The following is a 25,172-nucleotide window of genomic DNA, read 5'->3' on the forward strand; positions in this document are numbered from 1 at the left end:
TTATTGTGTGTGCACATATTAATAGAAAAATGTTTCGTTATCTCTCTTTACCGAAATACGCGTGGATCTATATGTCTGTTTATTTATTAGTTTGTTATTTGGCAACTGCATTGTATGTATTTATAGCAAAGTACATGTGAGGCTTAAGACGAAGTGCTTTGTGTAATTAGAGGTGAAATCTAATCAATTCGGACTACATAGTACACAAGCACAAACACCACGCCATTTAATACTGAAAAGGTTGTAAGGTTCGAAGTAGCTGGAGATTTCAACTTGTGAATCAATAGTTCATTAAGTGGAACATCATGTCAATAAAATTGATCTTTAAAGTGGCTCTTGAGTATAAACTTGACTTTTAATGGCAGCAAATATTGACATGAATTAGGAATAATTATTTTGAATGTTCCAAATAAATTTCTGAGCTGATGTTGATGCCATTATCGATATTTAATTGTGAGTAACAGACCTATTTAACTGCATAATCCGTCGATATAACTTTAATTCTTGATCGCTGACATCATACAGTTTTCACTTACATGGTGAAATTCAGTCACCTATTACGTTGATCTCAGGAAGCTGCTGGGTCCCATGAGATTCCTTAGAACGACACAGAAACAATTTCTGCACCTTTCAGGTAGATCACGGGTTCACCTGGGTGTATTGTCGCATACAAATTCGGAATTCTTGGAGCGATCAAATTAAATTGTTCAATAATAACAAGAGGAATGTTATGACCGTGTAGAAACTGCGGATTTTTTCCATGCAACTGAATCATATGCAACCCTAGTCTATAGCGTAGCAGTCACACAGTGATACCTCTTATGAGGTATGTTGTTAATATAATTTAACAACACTTAACGAATTTTATTAGGGTGGGCGTAAATCACCCCCCCCCCTCCGGCTAACGTGTGTTAATGAAAAATTCTTGGTATTGTTAGTGTTAAAATGAAGTACTTTCTCCTCGAAGTTCGGCACTCATCAAAGTACGTAGTCGACCGTAACATTATGGTTCCTTACGGGGTTCCACCTATTAATAAGTTTACGGACATTATTCCATTAGAAAACTGTTCGTGTCATCCGCGTGATACACAGTTACTCTTATAACCAGATTAAAAAAAGTCATGCATTCGGTACAGTTGTGGAAGGTCAAACACTAGGATAAAGGTTAACTAATTATTCCTACGAACTACGCTTGTGATCATTCATTCTGCTCGAGAAAATTCATAGATCACAATGACGAAATCATAACGTGCGTGGCAAACGAAAAACCAAATCACCTTTCCAAAACCTGAGTCGAAAAACAGATACAAAATTTACACACCGGAAGTTTGATTTGATAACTCCCTCGATAATTGAATTTGATTGCTTCGCGGTTTACCTACACTACGAAACTAAAACGACTATTCCCAATTCCCAATCAAAGTGTTGTATGCTAAGTGCACTCAGAAGCTGAACATGTTACACACCACAGCATCAGACCACCGACATTGTGAGCAACTCTTTTCTAAAGCATCACCGGCACTGAGATCTCGTGCAGCGTACCAGAGTGGAGGTGACAGCCAACCAGTCATCACAAGAAATGACCCCGCAGTGCCAAACGCTTTGCCCAGTCGGGTGGAAGCAAAAAATGCTAGTGCCCGTTAATCAGCTTCGAACAAAATAAATTCCACAGTCTGTGCTTTGGTTTGACTGACCAATCACAAGAGATACTAAAAAAACGGAAGTCTGCAGTCTAGTCACACCACGAACAAAGAATGTTGATCTGGGATAACAGGAAGTAAAATCAATGAAGTCCACAAGATTTCTCCCAATCTCCTGCACTAGGTGAAATGAAACCAAGTTAACCATTACAAATATTAGCTTCACGAAGGGTGGCCGAGAGAAACACCTTCTACAAGATCCTCTGTTGACGGTATTTGGCTACTTTAAGATGTTTTAAACATGTTGGTTGATACCATTCCTGTCCTCACAGACGTCAGTTAACCCGAGACAGGGTCGTTTTGTGCACCATTTGTCTGTGAATCTTATATAATCTGTCTTGTGTGTCTGTGTATCTCATTTTCCAACGTGGACATTGGGACAAACCTCTGATTTACTTAAATGAACCGGGATAATCGCCTAAAGCTGCACTAGCTGATTTGTGTAAGACTATCATTCGCTAATCTGGCTCTCAGACTCATTCCGGATGTGGCCAACCTCCCTTTTCACAACCTAGCGTCCTAGGCGCGAAGCCATTCCAGGTCTCTACTGTACTCTGCATCACCACGAGAGGACCCCCAGGGACAAATGGATAAGAAAACGTATGTACGATGTTGAATATGAAGTTACTTGCGACGGTGTTAAATGTCTCAAATCATGTTCACTTGAGGTAAGTTGTACAACATTAAATGGGAAACAGCTTGTGACAAAACAAGTGAATAAAACTCGTTACCTCACAACACGGAGTTAAGAGTTATACCCTTCCATGTTTTAAGCAGGGATTCGTAAACTGAAATTACTTAGAACTTTGTAGCTGTGACCGTGAAGAAATATATGATGTATCAGGAATATTGAGGAGCACCGTATCACTTAAACAGTTACCTTTCCATGTACATGAATGTAGTGAATCTCTTATTAAAAGGTAGTAGCCTGAGGTGATCAGAAACAAGTATAGGGTTTTCAAAATAATAATGTTTTATTTAAAAAACTTAAAATGTGACCAGCTTGCACGTTTGCAACACGTGCTCTAAGTGTGAACGACCCAGCAATAAAACGTATGTGATCCACTATGCAGAAATACATGTCCCTGTTGTTCCAATTCATGATACGTTTAGTGAAGATTGTATAACTACAAAGATAGCTGGTTGACCGTTTACCACCACTTGATGCTACAGAAAAACCAAAAATGAAATGCAGTTTCACCCATAATTAGTTTCTGCGAGATTCGTAGAAGTAAGGACAGCAATGACAATCTTACTTCTACGGATCTCTCTCTGTCTGCCGTCATCAGCAGCCATAATGGCTGGAAAGAGCCAGAAGAAGTTCTGAGGAAAGGGCCGAAACCGGTTGCTAACGAATAAAAATCTGAAAACGCGATCGAGACTATTTTTATTTGATTTTTAGCATTTTGTGTATTTCTACCAATCGACAACATGATCACTTTACAGGAAAGTGATCACTTTACAGGAAAGTGTGTCTCATTGATATGACCGTATCCGAGGGCAGCTATTTTTACGAGAGACACTTTAGGATTTGCAGGAATTGGTGGTAAGCACAGTGAGCACCTATAGTATGTCTCTTTAGAAACAGCCTGTATTGCCGTGTCCATAGCGCAGTGTACCACAGTAGTAGTACTTGTCTAATATGTAAATGTTCCAATCTCGAGTGTTTGAGCCTTATGCGGTCTGCCTAGCAACTGTGTAACGACCCTAAAAGGCTCCTGGATAGGCGATCGCCACATTAAACTGTGGTCTGACATCTCGAACAAATGTTATAACAAAGGGATTGCTACACCACTTAGAGTTTTTGCACTTCGGTAGTCGTAATTGTACAGCAGTTGTACTTGACTCATTTTACTGGTGTAAACCTCGTATGGGAGGGCTACGGAAGCTGCTGTTGACAGTTACCCAAATGTTAATTTTTCTCCGCAAAGTGTTGCGTGCTTCTTGACGCCCAAGGTTTTGTGTATCTCACATCGAACACTTCTTGCGAAGTCAAGCAAAGTATGCAGAAGAGGTTATATGAAGTTTAAAAAGTAGGTGACATGTTCTGCCAGAATTGAAACTCTGAGGGATCTGATAAACGGCGTTGAGACGCGCAGTAGATCGTCCCCTATGGTTTTGCAGTGGTGCCGTGACATTCGCCAAAGACTTGCGGTTGTCCTCCTGCAATGTAAACAAGCCTAAGACACGTTGTGAATCCTACAATACCAGTGAGTATCGGTATATCATTTGCAGAAAGAGAGGTTCATATAAAAACTAAGGCAATTCAAATTAATTGTTTCATGCGTAAATATTTATATTTCATGTCTTTACGACAATGTTGAAGTTTTTACCATAAAATTATGTAAATTTAATTTTGTTGAACTTTAATAAATATGTACCAGGGACGTAGACTTATTGTTTTGTACAGTATCTTTGTATTTCCCCATCGTGTACAGATTTGTCGGGCAGTCAAGTAGTTTTGTAAGGCTGCAGAACGTTGGAGTATTGTTCGAATCATTAATTGAGATTGTGTTATTGTAAGGGAATAAAAACAAGACCAAAGGTCGGTTACATTCGAAAGTAATCACCGCACGCGTTAAGACTTTTAACATTCGTAGACGAGACGACCAGCTGATTTTTCGTAGATCGCGGTTGGCCGGTCACGGCCAGGCATGCTTTCTTCAGGGCGCCAAGTATTCGACTCGTAAAAACAAAAACAAAAGGGCACCTCTACGTGTTGCATTTTAGATTTGCTTCCTCTGAAACTCGAAGAGAGCCTCCAGATTTGATGAGAGGTTTCTCAAGCCAGAATATCTGTGGTTTTGGGGACCTCCTTGAACAGTCGTTCCAAGAAACAATGAAATATTGCCGGTGCTCTGGAAACCCCAGCCGGCCTTGGTGGCCGTGCGGTTCTAGGCGCTGCAGTCGGGAACCGCGGAACTGCTACGGTCGCAGGTTCGAATCCTGCCTCGGGCATGGATGTGTGTGCTGTCCTTAGGTTAGTCAGGTTTAAGTAGTTCTAAGTTCTAGGGGACTGATGACCTAAGATGTTAAGTCCCATAGTGCTCAGAGCCATTTGAACCATTTTTTTTGGAAACCCCAAGCGGCAGAAAATTGAAGTGTAGTAGCGGAAACGGTAAGTTGGTCATCAGAACTCGTTTGGAGTCTGCGTCCCAAAATAATTGTAGGTACGCCTCATTGAGGGTAGTCTTTGAGAAAATAGTCCCACACGATATTTTAGACATAATACCCTCCATCTTCAGAGCAGATTATGTGTATATGACTGCCTGCCAATTTGAAATCCCCACACATCCGTGACGGTCTGTCTGGTTTTTCAAACAAAAGTGGTGTTTTTAAAAGATTAAATCGCCATTTGATAATCTATTATTACATGTACCTTCTGTACAATTCGGATTTCGGCTTTTACGCCACTATGAAGTACATTACGAAAGGCTGTTAGACCATTACTATATTTGTTAACACTTATGAATCGAAATCGGGATAGGGCAAAAGATAAATATACTAATACACAATAAAATGGGGGTTTACTCTTTAAAAAAGTATTTCATGACGGTGGCTCAACGCCATCGAAAACAGTGGTGGTAGCTGACAAACTGCTGGTGACTGGCGTGAGGAGCCCTTCGTCCTGTAACCGTTGGAGGGCTAGCAACAACTTATCTCTTAAAGCAAATGGCTCCGTCTTTGCTTTTCCATATGTGAAAACACCAGCCGTTACAACATGATGTGCGCCTCGCAATTGGTAACATATACTGTCTTGCCATTAAATATGGAGACATATTATGTAAGCATATCGTGTGGACGCGTTCTGGGTAAGGATAAGTGAAATCGTGCACATCCAAACCCGGTTTGTTAAAATCATCCAGTCTGAAGATGTTAGTTACTCCTTTTGTTCCTACTACCTCTAGGGTGACCACTGAGAGCGACCGACTGTATCGGATTGTGAAGCCAAATTGGTCCATTACTGCGATGCAACTTTTATAGGAACTCTTCAATTATTCTGCGAACGGCCAAAGTATCAGTAACCACAGATGCCAGTATGTAGGCAAGTTGATCATTGTTGCAGGACATCCTGTATCTGTTTAGAACTTGACAGGACATATATTGTAGAGCATATCCAAAGTCAGTGTACTCGTCGAAGTGGGCAACGTAGCCTGAGCTTCGAATATTTCGGACCTGATTCGAGAACGTCGGTCTCGCTAACAGTCTGTTTGCTCAAGGTTTGTGCTTCAAAAGGCTCTAAGCACTATGGGACTTAACATCTGAGATCATCAGTCCCCTAGACTTAGAACTACTTAAGCCTAACTAACCTAGGAACATCACACACATCCACGCCCAAGGTAAGATTCGAACCTGCGACAGTAGCAGCAGCGCAGTTCCAGACTGGAGCGCATAGAAGCGCTCGGCCACAGCGGCCGGCAAGGCTAGTGCTGCCTACGTTAATTTTCGTAGCAGAGTTGCACACTCCAGCCTTGTGGTTCGACTTTCTACAAACTTTACATCGTACCTTCCGAAAATAGCACTGGTGCTGCGAAATTACGTAATAAATATTCTGCTGATTCGAAGCTTCTGTAATCAGCAATCCGTACGAGTAAACCAACTGCGACTTTACCTGATGTTGTCCGTACCTTAGGTACTTGGGCTATGCAGGACTCTGTTTAAAAAGAATAATTAAATAATATCGTAGGGGGGAAATGTTTTCGTCTGATTTCATGCCCAACAGTGACGCAATGCAAATAATAACATGAAGCGGCGACCCTGCAGTCAAACACGCTGAAGCGTCAAAGAAACTGGTATAGGCATGCGTTTTCAAATACAGACACTTGTAAACAAGCAGAATACGGCGCTGCAGCCAGAAACGCCTATGTAAGATAAGTGTCTGACGCAGTTGTTAGATCGCCTACTGTTACTACAGTGGCAGCTTATCAAGATTTAAGTGAGTTTGAACGTCGTGTTACAGTCGGCGCACGAGCGATGGAACACCGCATCTCCGAGGTAGCGATGAAGTGGGGATTTTCCCGTACGATCATTTCACGTGTGCATCGTGAATATCAGGTATCCGGTAAAACATCACATCTCCAATATCAATGGGGCTGGAAAAAATTCCTGCAAGAACGGAACCAACGACGACTGAAGAGAAACGTTTGACGTGACAGAAGTGCAGCCCTGCCGCAGATTGCTGCAGATTTCAATGCTGGGCCATCACCAAGTGTCAGAGTGCGAAGCATTCAACAAAACATCACTGATATGGGCTTTCGGAGCCGGAGGCCTATAGGTGTACCCTTGATGCTAGCACGACACATAGCTTTACGCCTCGTCTGCGCCCGTCACCACCGACAATCGACTGTTGATGACTGGAAACATGTCGTCTGGTAGAACAAGACTTGTCTGAAATTCTGTCGAGTGGATAGACATGTACGGAAATGGAGATAACCTCATGAATCCATGGACCCTGCATGTCATCAGCGTACTGTCCAAGCTGGTGGAGGCTCTGTAATGAGCGTACGTAGTTGGAGTGATATGGGAGCCCTGATGCTATGACTCTAGATATGACTCTGACAGATGACACGTACGTAAGCATCCTGTCTGATCACCTGTATCCATTTACGTCCTTTGTGCATTCCGACGAACTTGGGCAATTTCAGCAGGACAATGTAACACCCCAAACGTCCAGAACTGTTACAGATTGGTCTCAGGGACACATTTCTGCGTTTAAACACTTTCGCTGGCCAGAAACTCCCCAGGAATGAACGTTACTGAGCATGTCTATTATGCCTTGCGAAGTGCTGTTTAGAAGAGATCTCCACCCCATCGTACTCTTACGGATTTATGGACAGCCCTGCAGGATTCATGGTGTCAATTCCCTCCAGCACTACTTCAAACATTAGTCGAGTCCATGCCACGTCATGTTGCTGCGCCTCCTCTTGCTGGCTGGGGCCCTACACGATATTAGGCAGGTGTACCAATTTCTTTGACCCTTCAATGTCGTCTATGCACTGGCTAGAATTGCGAAAATACACAGAAATATTAAATAGAAGATAAGTGAACAACTAATGAAAAGGTTCTATTGTAACGTTTGAAATGGATAAGACGACACAAAACTACGAATATTACGTTGAATAATGTTTAGAAAGAACCTCAAATAATCGGAAAGTGACCCTACAATAACAAGTTATAATACTGAAAGAAAAAGTTGTTCTTAGATAACCAGTTATAATACTGACCGAAAATAACCTTATTCAATGCAGTGAAGTTGAGAGTATCACGAGAATTGTACCAGAATCCCCAGACTAAACAGTCGTCAAAAACACGCAAAAACCAAACTCTATTTCGTGGTGACAATACACGAAACATCCATCAGTTCAAAGAGTGTAAAGTTCAAAATGACTATTTACAGATTAACATAGGAAGATAATGAGTACGAACGCATACTGTGACTATTCTACGTTCCTAAATGCAAAAGGGAAAGTTAAAAGTTCTGCATTGGAACATATTAGATCTCAAGATACATAAAATCCCATCGAAGCGATGAGTATTTTAGCGGCCATTCACCGCCCAGAATCTGTCACTTACACGACTGGATAAGGAACGTTACTACAGACAAGACGCTCTTCTTCCAAACCGAGCGAGGTGGCGCGGTGGTTAGCACACTGGACTCTCATTCGGGAGGACGACGATTCAATTCCGCATCCGGCCATCCTGATTTAAGTTTTCCGTGGTTTCCCTAAGTCGCTCCAGGCAACTGCCGAGATGGTTCCTTTGAAAGGGCACGGCTGACTTCCTTCCCCGTCCTTCCCTAATCCGATGAGACCGATGACCTCACTATTTGGTCTCTTCCCCCAAATAACCCAACCCTCTTCTTCCGAAACTCGACATACAAGTCTCTCCAGAATCGCTCCATTGAAAGCATCAGTCGAAAAGTGTGCATTACTGCTTGATTCCAGCAGTGTTCCGCCATTGCTTCTCCATTGGCTACATGCACTCCCCATGAAAAGTATAGTTCGTAAGTTCTACGGAGATAATTTTCATTCAACTTCACCACTTGCCGCACTAAAATTATACATTGGAACAGTATTTAAAGAAATAAATGGTACAAACATTCAGTCACACTCAGCGCATTCACAGTAAATATAAATGAAGTTCTGTTCATAAATAAAAAAGCTAGCATTATTGTACAAGAGCCCTCAAGTTAAATGACAAGATGTTAAACATTGTTTAAACAGTGATTTGTGCCTGCTTGATAGAAGTGTCTCTTGGTACACTTTTCAAAGGTGCTCTCAGATATTACCTGTTACTGACCTCTTTCAAATCACCATGGTTTTTAGTATCATTTGTAATCAATAGCTGGCCGGGGTGGCCAAGGGGTTCTAGGCGCTACAGTCTGGAACCGCGCCACCACTACGGTCGCAGGTTCGAATTCTGCCTCGGGCATGGATGTGTGTGATGTCCTTAGGTTAGTTAGGCTTAAGTAGTTCTAAGTTCTAGGGGACTGATGACCTCAGCAGTTAAGTCCCATAGTGCTCAGAGCCATTTGAACCATTTTTTTATAATCAACATTTAAATCTAGTTATTGGTGAAATAGTAAAGTATCTATTAAATAAATACAAAAACTTGATAAGATATGAGATATTCATGCTGCGTTCAGTTTCTGTGTCATAACGGAGGATACGATGTTCTGAGAAATACTTTTACTATCGTGAGGGATACGATGTTGCGAGAGATATTTTCATAGTAAAAAAGACTTTACAACGTAGTAAAGCAATTAATAAAATAGATGCATATTTATGGTTTTCAGGAATCATGACTATAGTGTAATGGTATCATGTGAGATATCGTTTGTTGAAATCACATGAAGCATATAAAAATTCTTAATTCTAAGGTTCTTAATGGCAATGTCTCGTCATTGTAAGTTATAAATTTCTATAATTTTTAAGATATAGAAAATATTATTGTTTCAAAGCATGTGCCTCATTTTCCTAATGTAGCCAGTGTATTCAGATTTCCTTTATTATGCAACTGTCATTTACTATTGAAATTCCAAGAGTTATAAGATTCCATATTTCAGACGGGCTCGCACTTCACCATTTCTGGTACATCTCCTGTCCTACCATGTGAGCAGCCATCGTCCACATTCCCCGTTGTGGTATTTATCCATTTCTGTTCTCACGCTCCTCGCCTCTCTATTTGCCCGGTTGGGTCAGCAATGGTCTCTGCTTCTGAACTTTGCTCTGCTTCTGCTTCTGAACTCTGCTCTGCTCTGCTCTGCTTCTGAACTTTGGCTGAGACGGCCTGCTAGTGTTCAGCTGCACAAACCAGTTCTGGGTGGCCGAATAACTCATCTGCTTACGCGTAATGTTGCAGTACCTTTGATAAGTAAGGAAACAATTAATACTCAACTTCCTGGATTATCGGCCATCCTAAACCTTTGAAAGTGGGTGGTGGTGTGTTGAGGGAAGGTTCTTGCTGATTTCCCAGGGCAGGCCTCGTTCCTACGTGACTGACAGGCGAAAAACATCGAGGATCTCATCGTTTGTTAGAAAGAACGAATGAGTGGAAGGCATACTGACAACGAGTGTGGTTCACTTATAATAAACAGTTTCTAAGTCTCTGATTTGTCGAAGGCACAAGGATCATGCTATGCACCAAAGAATCTGCATAACATCGTTTACACATCGAACTGACACACTGAAATCTACAATACTGAGAACGTCTACAACTGCAGTATCGATTCCTGATATGCTTGGCCATTCTTTTCTGTGAGAGCTAGCCGCTGTACATGACTGGTAGCAACGGTCGTCACGGGAATATACGGTCGCAAGAACACCAAGCTCCAGACTGCCATATGGCACTACCGAGAATGAAAACTATCGAGTTCGGCGTATGGTCCTGGCGTACCGTACTGCGTCTGCAGCAGCAATTTGAGCACCAGTTGGCACCGCAGTAACACTAAGAACTGTTACAAATCAGTTAGCTCGAGGACACCTCCGAACCAGACACCCTGTAGCATACATTCCACTGATCCCAAACCACCACCTTCAAGAGAGAGTTAATTAGAGGGCAGGATGGATGCCTGTTGTATTTTCTGAAAAGAGCTGGTTCTCCCTTGGTGCCAGCGATGGCAATGTGCTGGATAGAGGGAGACCAGTTGACAGCCTAAAGCCAACGTGTCTGTGTGTTAGACTCACTGCTTCTACACGCGGAGTTATGATCTGGGGTGGGATTTCGTATGACGGCAGAAGCACTGTAAAATGTACACTTTCACGAACTCAAATTTCACAGACAATAAAGTGTACCAGCCTATTATACCACGGTCGAAAGGATTTCACCTTAAAACCAATCTGCAGAGGACATTTTCAAGGGGGATCGTGGCTTCCTGTTGAAACTACCATCACCTTGGTAATGTCCTCCACAGGTGGAGCCGAAACGTCGGATTTTGAGGTGAAATACTTAGAACGCGACAAAATATCCACAAACATTTTATTAATTGTGAACAGAAGCATTCTCGTGCTTATCACACGCACCCTGACTGCAAATTGGTGTGTCAGTCTGGTTATTCGAAGTGTTGTGTTGCCGTTCGTAAACAGCATTCCAATGAGTGTTGTCCAACGGGAATAACGCTCGCCCAGCAACCGCTGTTGTTTGTCCGCCGCTCGTGGTCTCGCGGTAGCGTTCTCGCTTCCCGAGCACGGGGTCCCGGGTTCGATTCCCGGCGGGGTCAGGGATTTTCACCTGCCTCGAGATGACTGGGTGTTTGTGTTGTCCTCATCATTTCATCATCATCCAGGAAAGTGGCAAATTTGGACTGAGCAAAGATTGGGTAATAGTACGGGCGCTGATAACCGCGCAGTTGAGCGCCCCACAAACCAAACATCATCATCACAGCAACCGCTGTTGGACCCAACGTGCTGTGCGGACTATCGTCATGTTGCCTTGGCCGGCTCGATAATGAGATATGTCTCTAATCGAGCACATATGAGACATCATCTGACGACAACTCTAGCGTCATCCAGAAACAGCATTTACCATCCCTGTATTGACCAATCCTGCAACAGACATCCCAGAAACTAACATCTGGCACCTGTGCAGCACAATACATGCACCTTTACAAGCTTCCATTCAACATTCTGGCGGTTACACTGGTTATCAGTACACGAGCATTTCACATTTTCAGTGGTTTATCTCGCGCTTATGTTAACTTGTGTTCTTGAATGTTAACCGATGTATGTTAGATACAGGGCCTACTTTCACAGTTTTTCGTAAATTAACAAGCCCCAAACACTGTCCACTTGCAGAGTTGTGCACAAATATAAACTGGTGTTTACATTGTTAGCTGAGAATGTTTACACGTGACTTCCTGCAGTACCGAAGGATGCAGGCTTGGTGCCGCTGCAAACCGCCGAACAAGCTTGTGTTTCTAGTGGACGTGTCCAGAAACAACACACTCCAGTAAGCATAATGTATGGCGTCACCCTCACATAAAGCACGTTATAAATCATCAAATGACTGTAGTCTTGACATAGATAACTAAATAGGCCTATCCCCTGGACTTATTCCTTCAGTTATGTGTTTTATAACTACTGCTTCACTATTTGGTGAATATAACACTTTTAATATGCACCTGATATTCCATGCATACTCTGTTACTCTCTGATTTGTTGTATCATCTAATAGTCCTTTTGCAGCAATTCCTGCGGAGCCCATCTACGTGTCAATTCTCTACACATATACTCCTACAACTCACTGAAGCTACACTGCGCCACCATTTCCCTGTCAACATAATGCATTAATTGCTCTGTAAAATTTGGATATAGTAGCTTATATAGCTGTTGTTTTACCAGACTACAATCTTTACATTGTTCCTGTAATTCGATTAAGAACCACAGCATACATTGTTTCTGCACTTTTTGATTCACAACTCTGAACTCCGTGATAACATGTCAAGTAATGGGTTTGGTAAGATAGCAAACGTATTACCACACCTTTGGTCCATTATAGCTCCCTGCATCCTTTCAAGAGCTCTCCTACCCATCTGAATTACTTAGTTTCCCTTCCAGTAAGATCCGACCACTTCACTTCTAATTCCTTTCCTAGATCAGCAACAGAAATTTCCTAGATTTATTCTGAGAGGGTGGCAGCTGTATACTGTAACGGATCTGTCTCTTTATCATTTGGGCGCCAACTTTGATACAACCCTATTTGCGCAACCTATTCAAGTAATGCGATATTCTGGCCTTCAGATGCCTTATTTGTGCACAGAAAGTTTCAGGTGCTTCGAAAAATTTCAGCTTAGCTGATCCAATACTCATGAACCTACATCACCTCGTTTGGTTGGATCTACACTACTGACCATTAAAATTGCTACACCATGAAGGTGACGTGCCACAGACGTGAAATTTAACCGACAGGAAGAAGATAGTGTGACATGCAAATGATAAGTTTTTCAGAGAATTCACACAAGGTTGGCGCCGGTGGTGATACCTACAACGTGCTGACATGAGGAAAGTTCCCAACCGATTTCTCATACACAAACAGCAGTTGACCGGAGTTGCCTGGTGAAACGTTCTTGTGATGCCTCGTGTAAGGAGGAGAAATGGGAACCATCACGTTTCCGACTTTGATAAATGTCGGATTGTAGCCTATCGCGATTTCGGTTTATCGTATCGCTACATTGCTGCTCGCGTTGGTCGAGATCCAATGACTGTTAGCAGAATACGGAATCGGTGGGTTCAGTAGGGTAATACGAAACGCCGTGCTGGATCCCAACGGCCTCGTATCACTAGCAGTCGAGATGATAGGCATCTTATCCGCATGGCTGTAACGGATCGTGCAGCCACGTCACGATCCCTGAGTCAACAGATGGGGGCGTTTCCAAGACAACAGCAATCTGCACTTACAGTTCGACGACCTTTGCAGCAGCACGGACTATCAGCTCGGAGACCATGGCTGCGGTTACCCTTGACGCTGCATCACAGACAGGAGTGCCTGCGATGGTGTACTCAGCGACGAACCTGGGTGCACGAATGGCAAAACGTAATTTTTTCGGATGAATCCAGGTTCTGTTTACAGAATCATGAATGGTCGCATCCGTGTTTAGCGACATCGTGGTGAACGCACATTGGAAGCATGTATTCGTCATGGCCATACTGGCGTATCACCCGGCGTGATGGTAAGGGTTTCCTTTGGTTACAGGTCTCGGTCACCTCTTAATCGCATTGACTGCACTTTGAACAGTGGACATTACATTTCAGATGTGTTACGACCCGTGGCTCTACCCTTCATTCGATCCCTGCGAAACCCTTCATTTCAGCAGGATAATGCACTTCCGCATGTTGCAGGTCCTGTACAGGCCTTTCTGGATACAGAACATGTTCGTCTCCTTCCCTGGCCAGCACATTCTCCAGATCTCTCACCAACTGAAATCGTCTTCTCAATGGTGGCCGAGCAACTGATTCGTCACAATAAGTCAGTCACTACTCTTGATGAACTGTGGTATTGTGTTGAAGCTGTACACGCGATCCAAGCACTGTTTGATTCAATGCCCAGGCGTATCAAGGCAGTTATTACAGCCAGAGGTGGTTGTTCTGGATCTATGCACCCAGGATCTATGCACCCAAATTGCGCGAAAATGTAATCACATGTCAGTTCTAGTATAATATATTTGTCCAATGAATACTCGTTTATCATCTGCATTTTTTCTTGGTGTAGAAATATTTATGGCCGGTAGTGTATAGTAGGGCAACAGGGTGACGTACCACTTTCCTCAGCATCCACAATTGATAAGCTACACTCCCAAGGATCTCGCACCCCGCTAAGTTTACTGCAACACGTCTTTCCTCATGTCGTCGACTCAAGGTTCCTCTCTGGCATCAATAATAAAACCATCCGATATTTTGATCAATAAGTGTGTTCAAAATTTATCTACATTGAATCTATCTGCTAATTTAGATTAATATACATAATCAGAACAAACCACAGTTTACTATAACTGTGTAATAGAACGACAGGGGACTGGAAAGGCTAGTTGATAAAGTGGGTTGTTCTTAATAACTTTTACTAGAATATACAACTTCACACAACACTGGTTAATTGTTTTTATGCAAACAGCACAGAGGTTCAAATGGTTCAAATGGCTCTGAGCACTATGGGACTCAACTGTTGTGGTCATAAGTCCCCTAGAACTTAGAACTACTTAAACCTAACTAACCTAAGGACAGCACACAACACCCAGCCATCACGAGGCAGAGAAAATCCCTGACCCCGCCGGGAATCGAACCCGGGAACCCGGGCGTGGGAAGCGAGAACGCTACCGCACGACCACGAGATGCGGGCAGCACAGAGGTAATTCCAATTGGAACAACTTAAAAAAAAAAGACAACCACAATTGCTAGGTGCAATGGCCAATATGTAAAAAAATCACTGGTAATGTCTCCAATTGTGACAATTTAACAGACGTAAGTAATTTCACGCGATTTTTCGATTAAGCGTGTAGCATTTAATAGATATTTGCTCTTGATGAATAGGTCGATCACCGTTGGTGTACAGGCGGAAGATGGGTATAGGCGGAGGATGGGGATATAGATATATGCGTGAGATGCTATTACACTCTGGTGGCAGTGCTCTTTGAGCGGTAATACATACTAGTGCTTTGGGCTGAGTGTGGCGTTCTTCACAAGAACGCTCAACTGCTTTTCTGTGTTTGGCCTAATGCACGAGCCTAGTGCATCGTGGAGTGCAGTTGATAGCCAGCAGTAAGCTACAGGGCTCAGTCTCCCGTGAAGAGGCCTGAACTTTCGAGAAGGCTCGCTAGCCAGAGCATAGCGGACAAATTTACCTTTATTGTGGTATGCCCTGGGAGGAGCCTTTGCGAGTACTGCAGGGCAGTTTGGCCGTATATTCAAGGTAGCTCTCGGTCTCGCTGTGGTTTCTACTAAGATATTTGACCTACTCATTTCCAACGGATTGTGTCAAGTTAGAATGGTGAACACCTGCCTCACTAAGTTCTTTCAAGAAGTTATCTGGTTTGCAATGTGGAGCCTATTAGTCCTGGTCGCTCTGGTTCCCAAACAGTTGTACAGTGATTTATTATGAGCTCACTGAGAGTCCATTGCAGTGCAGTATTCATAATAAAGTCTAGTTTCAAATTAAGTGTGGTCCGCTGTCTTACATGTAAGGGAGCGTTCTAATTTATGAAGATTTACTGTGTCATTCTGCTCTGAGCGACAGGTGACTGCTGTTGTCGTTAATAGATCTGAGCTTGCATGGCAGTGATTTCTCGAGTCTATAATAGTAAAATTTTATTTGTATTTCCACTTAAGAACTTTTTGTACATTGGAGGTCTATTCCTTCAATGTTCATGCACTATCATTAATGCAGATCTTTTTTTAAAAGAATAACGTAATATTTTTGATTATGAGTGTAATAAATGCTTCTGGTTGGAGATTTTTAATTAAGTTCGTTGTTATTGAGAGTACTTCTTCTAGTTGTCAGTAGAAGACGTGTTTTATTATAAAATAAAACATCGAATCTGTTTCCACACTCTGGGTTTTTAAGAATTTCAAACAAATTTGTTTAAGTTACTACATTTTTCATTAATGTTCAGCATCTTATCATTCCACTAACTAGCTCCATACCATTTAAAGAAATTCTACAGGTTATGCACAACCGCAAAAAATACCGGGTGATCAATACCTCAGTATAAATTTGAAAACTGAATAAATCACGGAATAATGTAGATAGAGAGGTACAAATTAACACACATGCTTGGAATGACATGGGGTTTTACTAGAACCAAAAAAAAGCAAAAGTTCCTCTCTGTCAGGAAAAAATCCTAAGAGTAATAATAGATGAAAATCTAAACTAGTAGGAGCTCACACATGCGTTCCGCAATAAGGCATCAGCATCTTTCTGTGTCCTAGGAAAATAGAAAAATCCCTTCCCTGTTGACCTCAAAAAGAATGTACAAATACTTGAAGTTTCACTTGTTCATTGCAGCCATATTATCCTCAAGGTTCCTCTTAGGAAATTCCACAGCTCCTAGGACTGGCGGTGAACACCTGCATATGATTGTGACATATCACTTCTTGACCACAACTGAACATCTTATACACAAATACCCTGACGACGTGCAGACAGGTGCAGAGATTTCCATAAGCTCTGTCTCCTTTACCGTCTTATCAATGTATACAGTCCACCTTATTTCTCCTCGACCTTAACATTTTCGTCTGAGCAGTGCAGGAGAGACCCTAATCTATATCAGAGAAAAATTATTTCTGTCCCGCTCCATCACTCAGTAGCTTTCTTGCTTTTCAATAGAAGGAACCCGACTCTGGAGTGACTTTCTGAATTATGTCACTGTATGACCAACAGCCTCAGCATCAAAAGACAGTTAAAAGAAAAATAATATTTACCTTTAGTCCTTAATTCACTCTTTACCCCATTCCTTTTTTTCATCTAGATACTCTTCACTTCACGAAGAACTAAGCTGGTGCAGTCTAACTAAATTGTTCTTCCTCGGGACTCGGTATCTCAAAAATATGACACTTGTATTCCTAAAAATATATTTTTTATGTGTCACTATCACTATTATTAGCAGCAGCAGCTGTATTAGCAGCACGAGTTTGGCTAGTATTAACGTTACCAGTTCCCAGTCAGTACTGCTGTTTGCCTTACCATTACACGTATTCAAATCACATTTAATAATATCGATATGATTCTATTACTACGTATTATATTAGAATTGTTATCTTTCATTACGCAATTATGAAATAAAAATACTGTATGTGTAAAAGCCTGGTGTTATGTAAGAGATGGCTCTAAGCAACATCTTGAAGGCCCTAATATGATTAGGTTAAATCAATTCTGCCTGGAGGATTCAAAAACAAGTGTTATTTCCCTTCAGCATTCTTTTAAATGTACAGCATTGCTGTATTGAACAGCGTTGCTTTGATCACCTGTGTATTGGGTTTCGTTTCATACTTGGTATCCCTTGACTCATGTGGGATTTATTTCACTTTTTTCTGTTATGTCACGTTATTTGATTGTATAGGGTCCAATTCAATCCGGCATGACCTACAGTGTGACCTGAATCGGGGTAATAGATTGGGATTCGTCATTGCGATTCGGCATCAATATTCATCAGCAGTTGTTCACCGTTGATCGAATTCAATGAGGCTTTCTTTAAAATACTTACAGTGTTGTTAGATAATTATCGTACCTAATAGGATTCCACTTCATTACAATATTAACAGACCGATTGTCCACCTGATTAATTAGTGCCACCTGCATGGGTGTTAGAATCAAATATTTCGTGTGTCCGTACATTTTTGACCCGAAAACATGAATGGAAAGATGTGTTCGCATTTATACTTCACTGCGTGTCTATTAGAGCCATCTCGTTCCGTCACGCGGGCGAGTAATTCATTTCTCCGGTTGTGTTCTCTGGCGGCTGCTGCATCAGTAATTAGAAAGTTCCTGTGTCCGGAAGACAATAAGCAGCGGTGTTTCTCTCCGGGGAGGTGCATCAGCTCTAATCACGAGCACAACAGCCCTTCATTTATCCTAGTCCCCTTAGGGCTTCCTACACAAGCCGTATTCTCCTTGAATTTTCAACTATATACCACCAGTATTATACCACTTTCAAGAGAGTATAAACGTATAAGGCAACGGCTGTTCAAGACCAATATCTCGGAAATGTCGGACCAATATCTCTGAAAGGTAAGGAGTGTTTATTGGTTCCTCAGTATAAAAAGAAAAAAATTAGCTCGGCACGCAGATAGGTCAACTATTATTCCTCCATATTCAAGATCCGTCGACTTTAGCAGCAGCCACGTAAAAGGAGGAATAACGTTTCATGACGATGGCGGCTGCAAGACTGGGCATTGTAGTAGGAGCAACGACATATAGTTTCCCGAACATAGGTACTGTTTTGAGGGAAGGTGGAAAATGGTGCATTATTTCTTGTATGTAGAGTAAGAATATGTTTGTTTTTACACACAAAATAAATTTCATAATGTAAATAACAAGTGGTACGATTTTATTCGTGTCTACTCTTTAACTGAAGTGGAGTTTTATTCTGCACCTTCTTGATTTCTGCGTACGAAAAGGGCCACAGTCAGACATTTTACAATGATAGGTTTGTGTGTGTGTGCGTGTGTGTGTGTGTGTGTATGTGTGTGTGTGTGGCGTAAGGGAAAGCACTGGACATAGGCACTTCTGCATAGCAAGATATCACTGTATCATATGATGAAACTTGGTGATGGCATTTAGTGAATCACAAAAGAGTCTTCCGCTTCCTTTCTTTGCAGCTGTGCGAACGGGTTAGTACGACTATCTAGCCGATGTAAGACGTCCTTGTGCGTTGATAGCTGTGAAGACAAGTTCCTTGAATATGAAATGGTCATTTACATGCAGTGGCTTTAACTCTTGGTTTTTATTCATAATATGAGGGGAGGAATTTTTTATCGCATTAAACCAGGATTAACTACGCACTTCAGTTGTTGTTTGGCGTGAAGTATCGAAAAATGCGACATTTGGCAAACAACTTTGTTGAATACAATGGTTTTTGTGTGATGTTACTGTACAGAATTATTAATGGAGCACTGTACTGGAAAATACATGCTCAAAGGTATTGAGAACGCGTATCACGGATTAAATAACGCCCTTAGCCGCATTAGCGGAATGCTTATAGTATAAAGTGGTGACTAACCGGATTGCCCCCCTCTCCACACACACACACACACACACACACACACACACACACACACACACACACACACGTACATACATATGATTCAGATAAGGTGTATTTCTGTGTAGTTTGCAAAACTTGCTTAGCAAGATCGAAGTAAGAAACCTTACTCTTCCTGGGGACTTCTGAACGTAATTCATTAAGCATTCTGAGAGAGATAAAGCATCAAGCTATAATTTTTATTGAAAAGACCATTATATTTTTCTACCTCGTAGCTGATGTATTTAAACCATCTGTGTACAAATAAATTTAAATATATATTTTTTTTATTTTAATTAGGGATGTGTTAATATATGATCAAGAGAACAGTCTTTGTATATTGCGTTCTTGAATTTCTGAGTGGAACACATGTCTGCATGTAGCTGAATATCGAAAAGACATACATAGTTTAGACAAGGCTTTTATCAAGCAGTGGATGTAAAAAGGCTGAAAATGAAGACTGATCTTTGGAAGAATTAGTAAAGGCACCAATCGAGGACCTAGTAAGTTTTCAACAATATTATGAACATCACTTAACACTTCCGGGCTGAGATGCCGTGGTTCGTACGTAAGACTCTCCCCTGATGTTTCGCCTTCCGCAGTCGAAGGCGAAACGTCAGGGGAGAGTCTTATGTATGGACCACGGCATCTCAGCCCGGAAGTGTTAAGTGATGACAACACCTGCCGTGAAAGCCTTCATTCTATGATTAATATTATGAACATTTAAAAGTAAAGGAAAAAAACGGCTTTCTGAATCTGAATTGCAGTCAAAAGTTATGGATAGTGGTCAAGCTACGTAATGATAATAATCAAGTTCTTTGACCTCGATTTAGATCGTACTCCTTGAATATATTGAGACAAATATGACGACGCAACATAAAAAAACGTCAATGAAGTAAGACAAATGAAGTAATGAAGTAAGTCAAATCAACGCCGAAGTTCAGAATGAAACGCAGTACTTAGCACACCAAAGCAACGCCGCTAAGGACACCGAAAACCGATAAAAGCAAAAATAGTGAAAAATAACACACACCATCCCATCATCCCGTCAGCATAATTAACGTGATACAGTAATTAATGCTGATATGTTGTTAGACGAAAGAATATAGTGTGTCCTGCAAAGAAACTATGATACAAAACCTGCATTATAGAAAAAGAATTCAGGAGATTCAATGGATGCTTGGAAACCTTCCATGTAGAATATTCTTATCATCCACAGGGTGGGGAGATAATCTGATCGTAAAGCCGAGCTGAGTGGGGAATATCGAATCGAGAATATGAAACGGTACTGTCAATCCCGCTTCACAAGAGTTGTCATTTATAATTTCTGAACATGCTCACAACATGTGTATTTGTCGTAGAAGAAAAGAAACTCATATCCTCCGAGACAGAAACTGAAGCTGCATGTGAGATGGCTTGGGCAAGACTCACCATAAGGGGATGTCATAGAATTGTAATTGGACCGTTTTATCGGCCGCCAGACTCACCTCTTGATGTTATCGAACACTTTAGAGAATAACTCAGTTCGGGTTCTCGTAAAGTTTCTCGTCATACAGTAATCATCGGCAGTGACTAATCATCCACCAATCAACTGGGAAAACTACAGGGTTGTTAGTCATGGGTGTGACAATACGTCAGGTGAAAACTTACTGAATCACTTCTCTGAAAACTACATATAGCAAGTAGACGCAACCTCACTCATGATATAAATATGTTAGATCTAATGGCAAAAAACAAACCTACCTCTTTGAAGATGTCTACGTCGGAACAGGTATCAGTGACCATGCGGCAGTTGTAGAACAATGATTATCTGAGTACAAAGGGCAACTAAGAGAAGCAGAGAAAAATTTATAAGTTCAACAAGCTAGATAAAAAAGCAATAGTATCATATCTCAGTGAGTAACTTGAAACTTCTAGCACAGGACAGAAATATCTAGAGAAACTATGGCTCATGTTTAAAAGAGTGGTTGACCGTGAGCTACACAGATACGTACCTATTAGAACAGTTCATAATGGGAGGGACCCTCCGTGGTATACAGGTTCTGTAAAGAAACACCTAAGGAAACAGAGATTACTGCATAATAGACGTAAGACAAAGCAATTGAGCTATAGACATGTGCTGGATGAAACGCATTTCACTGTTAAGAAAGAAATTTGTGAACTTTTCAATGACAATCGTAGCAGAATATTGTCGAATGATCTTTTCGTCTGTAAAGTATGTTAGTGGCACCAAAGTTAGCGATAATTAATTCGTTAATGAAACAGGAACTGAAGCTGAGCGTAGCAAACCGAAAGCAGAAATGCTTAACTTCGTTTTCAAATGCTACGTTGCAAAGTCAAACCTAAATCCTTGTTCCACTGCGAATATGAATGAAATAAATACGTCAATGGTGTTGAGAAAGAGCTGAAGTCGTTAACACTGATGAAAACTCCTGGGCCCGATGAAATCCCTATCAGATTCGTTACTGAATTTGTAGCTGAGTTAGCCCCTATACTATCTATAATTTATCGTAGATCCCTCGAACAAAAAACAATGTCCAGTGGCTGGAAGAAAGCAACGGGTCACATCCGTCTATAAGAAGGGTAGTGGAAGTGGTTCACATAATTATCGTGCAATATCCTTGATGCCGACTTGTTGTAGAATCTTAGAACATATTCTGAGCTCAGAGATAGTGATCCAGTCGGCATGGATTCTTAAGATATCGACCGCGTGAACCCCAACTCGCACTTTTCTCAGATGAGATACTGAAGGCTTTGGATCAAGGCAACCAAGTAGATGGAATATTTCTCCATTTGCTAAAAACATTTAACGCCATATCGTACCCACGCTCGTTGTCAAAAGTGCGATCATACGGTGTATCAAGCGAATTTTGTGAGTATACTGAGGATTCATTGATAGGGTGGACATAGCAAGTTATCTTAACTTCGTTTTAAAATGCTACGTTGCAAATTCAAACCTAGGAGAATTTCCTCAGATGTAGAAGAATCTTCAAGTCTGACCCAGGGAAATGTGTTGGGAGCCTTGCTGTCCGTGTTGTGTATTAATGACATTGCGGACGATTTTGAGAGTAACCACAGACTTTTCACAGATCATTCAGTTCTCTGTAATGAAGTACTGTCTGAAGAAGAAAAACTGCATCAATTTCATTTTGACCTTCAAAAGGTTTCAAAGTAGTCCAGAGATTGGTATCTTCCTTTAAATGTTCAGAACGTAAGATTGTCTACATCGCAAAACTAAATAATGTAATGTTCTACTATTACAATATCAATGAGTCCAGTTGCATTCAATTAACTCAAGCATTTACATGTTTGTGTGTGTGTGTGTGTGTGTGTGTGTGTGTGTGTGTGTGTTTTTGTGTGACACTTTGCAGGGATATGAAATGGAATGGCCACATCATTTAAGTCGTGGATAAAGCAGGTGGGAGCCTTTATGTTATTGGTAGAATACAGGGACAATGCGCAAGTCTGAAAAGGAGACTGCTGACAGATCACTCGTGCGACTCATTCTAGAATACTGCTCATGTGTGCAGACTTGTACCAAATATGACTAACAAGAGATATTAAAAAGGGCGGCACGAATGATCACAGGCTTGTTTGACCCTTGGGAGAATGAAATAGATATGCTGAAGACATTGGACTGGCACATTGTTAAAGAAAGACGCAAACTATCCCGAGAAAGCCTACTTACAATGCTTCAAAGGCCGACTGTAAATGATGGCCGTAGCAATATACACTACTGGCCATTAAAATTGCTACACCAAGAAGAAATGTAGATGATAAATGGGTATTCATTGGACAAATATACTATACTATAACTGACATGTCATTGCATTTTCACGCAATTTGGGTGCATAGATCCTGAGAAATTAGTATCCAGAACAACCAACTCTGGCCTTAATAACGGCCTTGATACGCCTGGGAATTGAGTCAAACAGAGCTTGGGTGGCGTGTACAGGTACAGCTGCACATGCAGCTTCAACACGATACCACAGTTCATCAATAGTAGTGACTGGAGTATTGTCACGAGCCAGTTGCTCGGCCACCATTGACCAGACGTTTTCAGTTGGTGAGAGATCTGGAGAATGTGCTGGCCAGGGCAGCAGTCGAACATTTTCTGTATCCAGAAACGCCCGTACAGGACCTGCAACATGCAGTTGTGCATTATCCTGCTGAAATGTAGGGTTTCGCAGGGATCGAATGAAGGGTAGAGCCACGGGTCGTAACACGTCTGAAATGTAACGTCCACTGTTCAAAGTGCAGTCAATGCGATTTAGAGGTGACAGAGACCTGTAACCAAAGGAAACCCATACCATCACGCCGGGTGATACGCCAGTATGGCGATGACGAATACACGCTTTCAATGTGCGTTCACCGCGATGTCGTCAAACACGGATGCAACCATCAAGATGCTGTAAACAGATCCTGAATTCATGCGAAAACATGACATTTTGCCATTCGTGCACCCAGGTTCGTCGTTGAGTACACCATCGCAGGCGCTCCTGTCGGTGATGCTGCGTCAGGGGTAACCGCAGCCACGGTCTCCGAGCTGATAGTCCATGCTGTTGCAAACGTCGTGAACTGTTCGTGCAGATTGCTGTTGTCTTGGAAACGCCCCCATCTGTTGACTCAGGGATCGAGACGTGGCTGCACGATCCGTTACATCCATGCGGATAAGATGCCTATCATCTCGACTGCTAGCGATACGAGGTCGTTGGGATCCAAGACGGCGATCCGTATTAGCCTCCTGAACCCACCGATTTCATATTCTGCTAACAGTCATTGTATCTCGACCAACGCGAGCAGCAATGTCGCGATACGATAAACCGCAATCGCGATAGGCTTCAATCCGACCTTTATCAAAGCCTGAAACGTGATGGTAGGCATTTCTCCTCGTCACACGAGGCATCACAACAGCGTTTCACCAGGCAACGCCGGTCAACTGTTGTTTGGGTATGAGAAATCGGTTGGAAACTTTCCTCATGTCAGCACGTTGTAGGTGTCACCCCCGGCGCCAGGCTTGTGTGAATGCTCTGAAAAGCTAATGAGTTGCATATCACAGCGTCTTCTTCCTGTCGGTTAAATTTCGCGTCTGTAGCACGTCATCTTCGTGGTGTAGCAATTTTGATGGCCAGTAGTGTACTAAATCCCGCTATGTATCGCCTCCGTAGGAATCTTGAGGACAAGATTAGATTAATTGCAGCATGCATGGAAGATTCATTCTTCTCACTCTTCCTGGATGAACGGAACAGGAAGAAATCCTAATAACTAGTGCAATGAAACTTACATTCTGCCAGTGGTTGCAGACTACACAGATAGATGTGAGTCACACAGGATGTTACTCTTTTGCTGTGATGACGAGTCTCTGAGGGGAAAGATGTGTTTATTTATTATATAATTGTGTCCGTTCGATCGACAAACTTTCCTGTATAACCTTCTGAGTGGTTGGATGAATAATGAGTCTGTTCGGTAAGTTACCTAGAGAATCAGAGAGTTAACCACTATATTCCAGAGTAACCAACCTAACAGTATTGTGGTAGTCGCGTGTAGCTGTGTACTCAGGGCAAGTGGATATATAACGCTTCTCTTTAAGCGCTTCTGCACTGTAGTTGGTACCAGCAAACGGTTCTGTATTTCCCTGCAATTTTCGGAAGTGCTTTTATTTAAATTTTATGTGCAGAGTGCGGTTTAAAGTGATGGTCTATGTCCATTATGACACATAACAACGTGCATCTACATCATCTCACAAG

The sequence above is a fragment of the Schistocerca cancellata genome, chromosome 7 (genome assembly GCF_023864275.1).
Source record: "Schistocerca cancellata isolate TAMUIC-IGC-003103 chromosome 7, iqSchCanc2.1, whole genome shotgun sequence".
NCBI classification, from domain to species: Eukaryota; Metazoa; Arthropoda; class Insecta; order Orthoptera; family Acrididae; genus Schistocerca; species Schistocerca cancellata.